General features: G+C 44.1%; 1 long non-coding RNA gene across 1 annotated transcript; it reads left to right on the top strand.

Moving 5' to 3' along the window:
- The first annotated feature begins 7,958 nt into the window (after positions 1 to 7,958).
- LOC311142762 lies at positions 7,959 to 8,317 on the top strand. The gene is made up of 2 exons (XR_014614382.1): positions 7,959 to 8,014; positions 8,098 to 8,317. It is a non-coding gene; the product is annotated as an uncharacterized lncRNA (long non-coding RNA).
- Positions 8,318 to 8,784: the final 467 nt, after the last annotated feature.

Here is an 8,784-nt window from a genome sequence, read left to right as displayed (position 1 = left end):
ACCTCCTCACACCGTATCACTGTCCATGTCTGCTTTTAGCTCCCACCTCTACTTCACTGTGTTATAATGGACCTTATGCTTGTTATGTCACCTCTGTAACCAGTTATCAAACATACTGACCTTTCTGACCCTATCCCATGGCCCTACTTTCTACAACTGAACATTTAAATTCCTCTATGAGTTTTGTTTAGTGTCCATTTACTTATGTATGTATTTGTTGTATATTGGGGTTGTGCTGCAGAGCATCATGGGGGTTAGTATGTATTGAGATGATCACGTTCCAGATAAATGGTTGAACTGATTCCTGTCTCCTGTCTCATCATTATTGAATTGTTGTACAGACGTGATTATGAAACCCACCAGACATAACAACAGATTGGTGATGAGTAAGTCTGAATCTACAGGAACTATTCTGTCTGGAAGAAGTGGGTTTTTACAACTGTATAAAACTGTTATTTTCTGTGGTACAGTCTAGGCTAATGTTAGCACAGTGTATTGATAGCAGAGGCAAGTGCATAGTCTAGCTAGCTAAGAGAGAGAGTTAACATCGTCATGGACGGCAGAAAAGGACTGGAGACGGACGTCGGAGTGGGAAAACAACGTGATTAAAAAGGAGGAATATACATAGATTAAAGGAAAGGACATTTATTCAACTGTGAAGACAAACCTTTTAATTAAATCTGCTAAATGAGCGAACTTAGGAGGAAACGTCAGTGAGTGAAGTGAATGAAGATCACGTGACTGAGGAAAATATTGCTGTGGTTGAGGACAAAATTGAAGTGATTGACAATCAGGAGCTTATTGAGAAACAAAACATTATTGGAATTGTTGGAAACATTGGACAGTTTGATGAAAGTACTGAGCAGTGGAGCTCATATACAGAACGGTTTGAATATTTTGTTATTGTAAATGACATGGATGAGGACAACATTGTGCCTACATGTTTTAGTGTAATGGGGCCAAAGACATTTAATTTACTAGGCAGCCTGCTACAGCCAGACAGAACAGGTAATAAGACGTATGGGGATATTGTGGAGATACTTAAAGGACATTTTTCACCAGAACCACTAGTTAATGCTGAAAGGTTCAGGTTCCACAGGAGACATCAGGAAGAGGGAGAATCAGTAACAATGTTTGCTGCTGCATTAAAGAAACTACCAGAACACTGAGTTTAATGCTGTTCTAAATGACATCATTAGAGACAGACTAGTATGTGGGCTACGGAGTGAAGCTACACAAAAGAGACTGTTGACTGAAAGTCATCTGACCTTGGCAAAGGACATTGAAATCAGTGTGTCCATGGAACTAGCTGCTAAAGAGGCTCACCAGTTGAGTTCATCAGGAACTTAGTGGGTTCATCTAACAATCCTAATCATCAGCTGATACATATTAATCTCATACACAGGGTAAACCTTCCACCTAGAAAACATCATTTAATAGAAATCACAACCGCTCCTCTGTGTGATCTATGTAATCAAGGTACCTTGGACTCCTTTAATTATATGTACTGGGAGTGACCAGGGGACATGTTTTGGAAAGAGATATCCTCGTACCTTGTTCCCCCAAACTGTTATTACTGAATTATAATTCACCACTGTCATTACAGCAAATACGTATAATGTTGTCAGGTTGGACAGCAGCTAAAAAGATGTTGGAACTAAGATGGCAACCTCCACACCTCATTGGATCAGAACTTTTATAGGTATCATTTATTTAGAACTATCCACTGCTAGGATCCATGGGGCTAGCCAAACAACAATTGCAGCTGAAACCATAAAATAACTCCTGTAGTGGGTTTTACCCAACAGATTGACTATTTAATGATAATTTTTGTGCAAATGTGTACCTTGATTTAGTATTTAATTGGTGGTCCCAGGAGGGGTTGGAGGGTGGGTTGGGGTGGTCCCAGGAGGGGTTGGAGGGTGGGTTGGGGTGGTCCCAGGAGGGTTTGGAGGGTGGGTTGGGGTGGTCCCAGGAGGGGTTGGAGGGTGGGTTGGGGTGGTCCCAGGAGGGGTTGGAGGGTGCATTGGGGTGGTCCCAGGAGGGGTTGGAGGGTGGGCTGATGCAGGTGAGGTGGGTGATTGTATATGTGGTTTATTATAATTGTATTTATCTGCAATAACTAGTTTCCATAATATACTGATATATTTTTACATAATTGTGTCTCTAGCTGTATAATCATTCCTGCTGCTATTTGTTCTGATATATAATTTAACAGTATTGTGTCTCTAGCTGTATAACCATTCCTGCTGCTATTTGTTCTGATATATAATTCAACAGTATTGTGTCTCTAGCTGTATAACCATTCCTGCTGCTATTTGTTCTGATATATATTTTAACAGTATTGTGTCTCTAGCTGTATAACCATTCCTGCTGCTATTTGTTCTGATATATACTTTAACAGTATTGTGTTTCTAGCTGTATAACCATGCCTGCTGCTATTTGTTCTGATATATACTTTAACAGTATTGTGTTTCTAGCTGTATAACCATTCCTGCTGCAATTTGTTCTGATATATATTTTAACAGTATTGTGTCTCTAGCTGTATAACCATTCCTGCTGCTATTTGTTCTTGTCTGTGTTCCTTTCAAATAAATAAAACGTTGATCATAAAAAAAGGAAAAGTGCACAGTTTCAACTGAAAATCAGAGACCGGGAAATCAAGTCACATGTTTCCACTGTGGCAAGGTGGGACATCAGGTATCAACATGCTGGTGGAAGGACATGGATTGTCCAGCCTGTGGTAAAAAGGGACATCAGGCTTCTACATGCTGGTGGAAGGACATGGATTGTCCAGCCTGTGGTAAAAAGGGACATCAGGCTTCTACATGCTGGTGGAAGGACATGGATTGTCCAGCCTGTGGTAAAAAGGGACATCAGGCTTCTACATGCTGGTGGAAGGACATGGATTGTCCAGTCTGTGGTAAAAAGGGCAACATCGAACAAGTCTCCAGAAACAAAAGGAGAACAGAGAAAATGCTCACACTGTTGAGTAAGAGAACACTGAGGTGAGTGACTCATCAGACCAGGAAGTCACACTGAAAATCCTGACTTTTTCCTGGCGGGTCGCACGGCTTATATGTCTCCCCCTTGCTAGAGGGACAGCCGGTGGGTATGGAGATTGACACAGGGGCAGCTGTATCTCTTCTGTCAGAAAAAATATACTGAAACACCTTCCACTTCAACCAGCGCACCTCGTGTTAAAGACTTACACAGGTGAATCTGTCGCTGTGAGAGGCATCACTGATGTCACAGTTCAGGTAAACAGACAAACTGAAAAGCTGCCACTCTATGTTGTGAAAGGAGACTATGCATCAATACTGGGATGTTCATAGTTGGAGAAAATCACACTGGACTGGCCATCAGTGCATACAATGACACATGGAGACACAGACCTACCTGCCATCTTAAAGAAACATGGAGAAGTCTTTAATGGACAGCTGGGTAGTATGAACGACATTACAGGGAAGCTTAGCATTAAGCCAGACAGCAAACCAATGTTTCTGAAAGCAGGACCTGTACATTAAGCTATCAGACCATAAGTCAAGGCTGACTTGGACGCTTTAGTCAAGAACAAAGTACTGGAGCCGGTCAGCATGAGTGAACGCATGAGCAACACCCATCTACCAGTCATTAACACTAGAACCGTCTGGCCTTTCAGCTAGTAGGGATGGGTACTCCAATCCTCGGGGTGTCACACTTTTCCCCCATCCCTAGCAAACACAGCTGATTAAACTAATCGCATTCTAAATTGAAGATTATGATTAGTTAATTATTGGAGTCAAGTGTGTTAGCTGCGTCTGGGGCAAAAGTGTGACACCAATCAGGCCCCGAGGACTGGAGTTGCCCATCCCTGCACTAGAGCAAGGTGTGACACCAATCAGGCCCCGAGGACTGGAGTTGCCCATCCCTGCACTAGAGCAAGGTGTGACACCAATCAGGCCCAGAGGACTGGAGTTGACCATCCCTGCACTAGAGCAAGGTGTGACACCAATCAGGCCCGGAGGACTGGAGTTGCCCATCCCTGCACTAGAGCAAGGTGTGACACCAATCAGGCCCAGAGGACTGGAGTTGCCCATCCCTGCACTAGAGCAAGGTGTGACACCAATCAGGCCCAGAGGACTGGAGTTGCCCATCCCTGCACTAGAGCAAGGTGTGACACCAATCAGGCCCCGAGGACTGGAGTTGCCCATCCCTGTACTAGAGCAAGGTGTGACACCAATCAGGCCCCGAGGACTGGAGTTGCCCATCCCTGCACTAGAGCAAGGTGTGACACCAATCAGGCCCCGAGGACTGGAGTTGGCCATCCCTGCACTAGAGCAAGGTGTGACACCAATCAGGCCCCGAGGACTGGAGTTGCCCATCCCTGCACTAGAGCAAGGTGTGACACCAATCAGGCCCAGAGGACTGGAGTTGCCCATCCCTGCACTAGAGCAAGGTGTGACACCAATCAGGCCAAGAGGACTGGAGTTGCCCATCCCTGCACTATAGCAAGGTGTGACACCAATCAGGCCCCGAGGACTGGAGTTGCCCATCCCTGCACTAGAGCAAGGTGTGACAACATGGTTGATAAATAAACGCTTGATACATAGTGCATCAACTATTGTAAAGGATTAATTGCATGAAGAAATATTAGTGGAAATATGTATTTTTTGTAACTTAAAAAAAAGTTTATTCTACAAGGTAAAATAAAAAAAGGCCTATAGCCTATTTCTGTTTCCCTTACAATAAAAACATTACAGTGTAATCCATTTAATCAACTTTATTTGTAGATTCAATGAGTAATAGAGTTATAGTACTTAATAAAGTCAATTGACAGTTTATTTTGACAATGTAGAATGAAAAATGTAATAATAATAATAATAATAATATAACCAGCCAGGTGTTCAGGTGAAATGATTTGCTGTATTTCTAAACAAAAGCACCAGTGCATTAACAATTATAAAGGATTAATTCCATGAATAAATATTTTTGTTAATATATTAATGACAAGATATAAAACAATAATGTGTTGATTGTATCAGACACTGTACCGAGCCTTTACACATGAACCAATCACGTCTTCTCTTTATGCTTCAGGTCCACAGTCAGCACACAGCTTCGGGGCTTTGTGTGAGCAAGCCCCACAAACAAATCGGTTGCCCTGCACACAGTTTTTATGGGACTTTTTCCGTCCGCACTTACTTACTTGACATTGTGTCTTTTTCCCCAGTGGGAGCTGTGGTGCTTGGGGAAGAGGGAGAACAGGACCTGCTGTCTTGACATTGTGTATTTTTCCCCAGTGGGAGCTGTGGTTCTTGGGGAAGAGGGAGAACAGGACCTGCTGTCTTGACGTTGTGTCTTTTTCCCCAGTGGGAGCTGTGGTGCTTGGGGAAGAGGGAGAACAGGACCTGCTGTCTTGACATTGTGTATTTTTCCCCAGTGGGAGCTGTGGTTCTTGGGGAAGAGGGAGAGGAGGACCTGCTGTCTTGGCGGCCTGCTTGGTGACTGTAGCTTCTTTCTCTGCGTTCATGTGGTTCTCACCAAGCTCACATGCCAGGTCCATGATGGAATGTCTCCTGCTGACTGTCTTGTCAAGGCATTGCTTGTACAACACGTGTTGATAGCAGTCATGTCGAGCACATTGTAGAACACCTCAACAGGCCAGTGGAGAGTACCCCCTTTTACAGAGTACAGTCAACAGGCCAGCGGAGAGTACCCCCTTTTACAGAGTACAGTCAACAGGCCAGAGGAGAGTACCCCCTTTTACAGAGTACAGTCAACAGGCCAGAGGAGAGTACCCCCTTTTACAGAGTACAGTCAACAGGCCAGAGGAGAGTACCCCCTTTTACAGAGTACAGTCAACAGGCCAGAGGAGAGTACCCCCTTTTACAGAGTACAGTCAACAGGCCAGAGGAGAGTACCCCCTTTTACAGAGTACAGTCAACAGGCCAGAGGAGAGTACCCCCTTTTACAGAGTACAGTCAACAGGCCAGAGGAGAGTACCCCCTTTTACAGAGTACAGTCAACAGGCCAGAGGAGAGTACCCCCTTTTACAGATTACAGTCAACAGGCCAGAGGAGAGTACCCCCTTTTACAGAGTACAGTCAACAGGCCAGAGGAGAGTACCCCCTTTTACAGAGTACAGTCTGGACATCTGGTCTAGCATCCACACCAAGCTTTAACATAAAATAAAATAGAATAGAAAAGGTTATAATTATATATAATGATAATACTAATAGTAATAATATGAATGTAATATAATAAAAGGGGATCCTATTTGGTGTTTGGCAGATGGGAAGGCTATCTGTATATGGTAGAGATAACGTATATACCTTTGTGTGATTGTAGTCTGTCACTGTCTCCGGTTTATTCTTCTGGTCACTGCCGGTGGCAACAGTGGGGTGCATGGTGCTGAGGAAGCTAACACTTATTTATTTTACATCTGTACACCGTGAGTGTTGCTTTACCACGCTCCATCACACCGTGAGTGTTGCTTTACCACTCTCCATCACACCGTGAGTGTTGCTTTACCACTCTCCATCACACCATGAGTGTTGCTTTACCACTCTCCATCACACCGTGAGTGTTGCTTTACCACTCTCCATCACACCGTGAGTGTTGCTTTACCACTCTCCATCACACCGTGAGTGTTGCTTTACCACTCTCCATCACACCGTGAGTGTTGCTTTACCACTCTCTATCACACCGTGAGTGTTGCTTTACCACTCTCCATCACACCGTGAGTGTTGCTTTACCACTCTCCATCACACCGTGAGTGTTGCTTTACCACTCTCTATCACACCGTGAGTGTTGCTTTACCACTCTCCCTCACACCGTGAGTGTTGCTTTACCACTCTCCATCACACCATGAGTGTTGCTTTACCACTCTCCATCACACCGTGAGTGTTGCTTTACCACTCTCCATCACACCGTGAGTGTTGCTTTACCACTCTCCATCACACCGTGAGTGTTGCTTTACCACTCTCCATCACACCGTGAGTGTTGCTTTACCACTCTCCATCACACCGTGAGTGTTGCTTTACCACTCTCCATCACACCGTGAGTGTTGCTTTACCAGCAGCTTCTGCCTTTGTTTGTTCACTGTTCTGAGCAGGATAGTCTTCTTTACGTTCTGTTTCAGCTCAGCGGTCTCCCCACCCTGACAATCAAGTGTTTTATTGGTATCTTCCACTAGATGGCAGTAAACACCTGCTGTAACTAGACTTTACAACCGTATGTCTTCGGTTTCTTGGTCCTGGTGACTCCTGGGACCTTATTCATAAAGGCAGTTTCCCAGAGGAGGAGTGCTGATCTAGGGTCAGGTCCCCCCTGTCCATCTAATCTGTTTCATTATGATCTAAAAGGCTAAACTGATCCCAGATCAGTACTCCTACTCTTTATGAATACTGTCACAGGTGACTCCTCAAGATGAGGCTCATGATTTATAAGTTATATTCTTTAAGAATCAATTAATATCATTAATTGAACTGCTTTGCCATGAACAGATCTGTGAGGTCTTAACTTAAAATGTGCTATATAGACTTTATGGTCATTTAAATGGGGTTGAATATTCATCCCATCAGATTGTGTAAAGGATTTTATGAGTTCAGAAAAATACTGACTTGGAAGCATCTCTCTGACCTCACCCTGCTGGAACACACCCAAGTAAACACATAGCTACAGTTATACGCTTGTCAGGTTTTACCCACTTTTACAGCCAATGTATGGACTGGTATCCATATGAATCAGTGGAATATACTGACTAGTTAACCACCTCCCAATAAGAGTTCAGCAAATCTATTTTATTGGTCACATACACATATTTAGCAGATGCTATGGATGTTAGGCCTACTGCTGCTAGGTAGCTCTCTCTCTGCTCTTCCCCTCCCCTCTGTCTGTCCTTGATTGCAGGAGTGAAGTCTGGTGTGCGGGAGTCAGGGTTCCAGCTGCAGCTCATTCACTATAATCACCTCAGCCTTTAAGACCCGGTCAAACTTACCACTCATCGTCAGATCATAGTCAAGACAACCATGTTAGTCTCGCTGCCGACCCAACCTGTCTGTTTTCGCTCTTGTGTTTTTGGCCTGTCTATTTACTTTTTCTCCTGTGCCACAGATATTTGGAACCTGACTCCTGCCTCCGCTTCACTCCTGCCACCACCATCCTGCTCTCCACTATCGGACCTCTCCTTTGGACTCACCACGGACACTAGGACATTACGGTACCACCCCTGCCCTGACCTGGATCTGTTACCCTCCCTGTAACCTGGACTTGCTCTTCCCCATTTATTGGAAACCTGGACTATTGAACATTATAATAAACCTGTTAAAACTTCTCTGGCTTGGTGTACTTGTTTGCATTTGGGTTCTATCCAGTTAAATCATAACAATGGAGGGTGTAGTAAAATGCTTGTGTTCCTAGCTCAGTGCAGTAATATCTAACAATACACAACAATACACACAGATCTAAAAAGGAAAACAATGGAATTAAGAAATATAGAAATATTAGGAGGACATCAAGCATACAGCACTAAACAGACAGACATCTCAGGACATCAACAACTCCTGGGGGGCATATCAACATTCTACATGGACTTCCTCTCCTTGTCTCCTCTCCTTGTCTCCTCTCCTTGTCTCCTCTCCTTCATCTCAACTACATGAGAGAACTGGACAGGTGAAAGCAATGTTTCCACACCTAGTACTATCTTAAGGGGCCAAGACAAATGCGCTGTAAGACGTTGGTACCCAGGTGATAATGTGTCTCTCTCCTCACTGGTTGAATGATGCCAATGGATGAACGGGC

Source organism: Coregonus lavaretus (genome assembly GCF_964263955.1).
Source record: "Coregonus lavaretus genome assembly, chromosome: 2".
Lineage (NCBI taxonomy): Eukaryota > Metazoa > Chordata > Actinopteri > Salmoniformes > Salmonidae > Coregonus > Coregonus lavaretus.
This window is presented reverse-complemented; position numbering and strand designations above follow the sequence as displayed.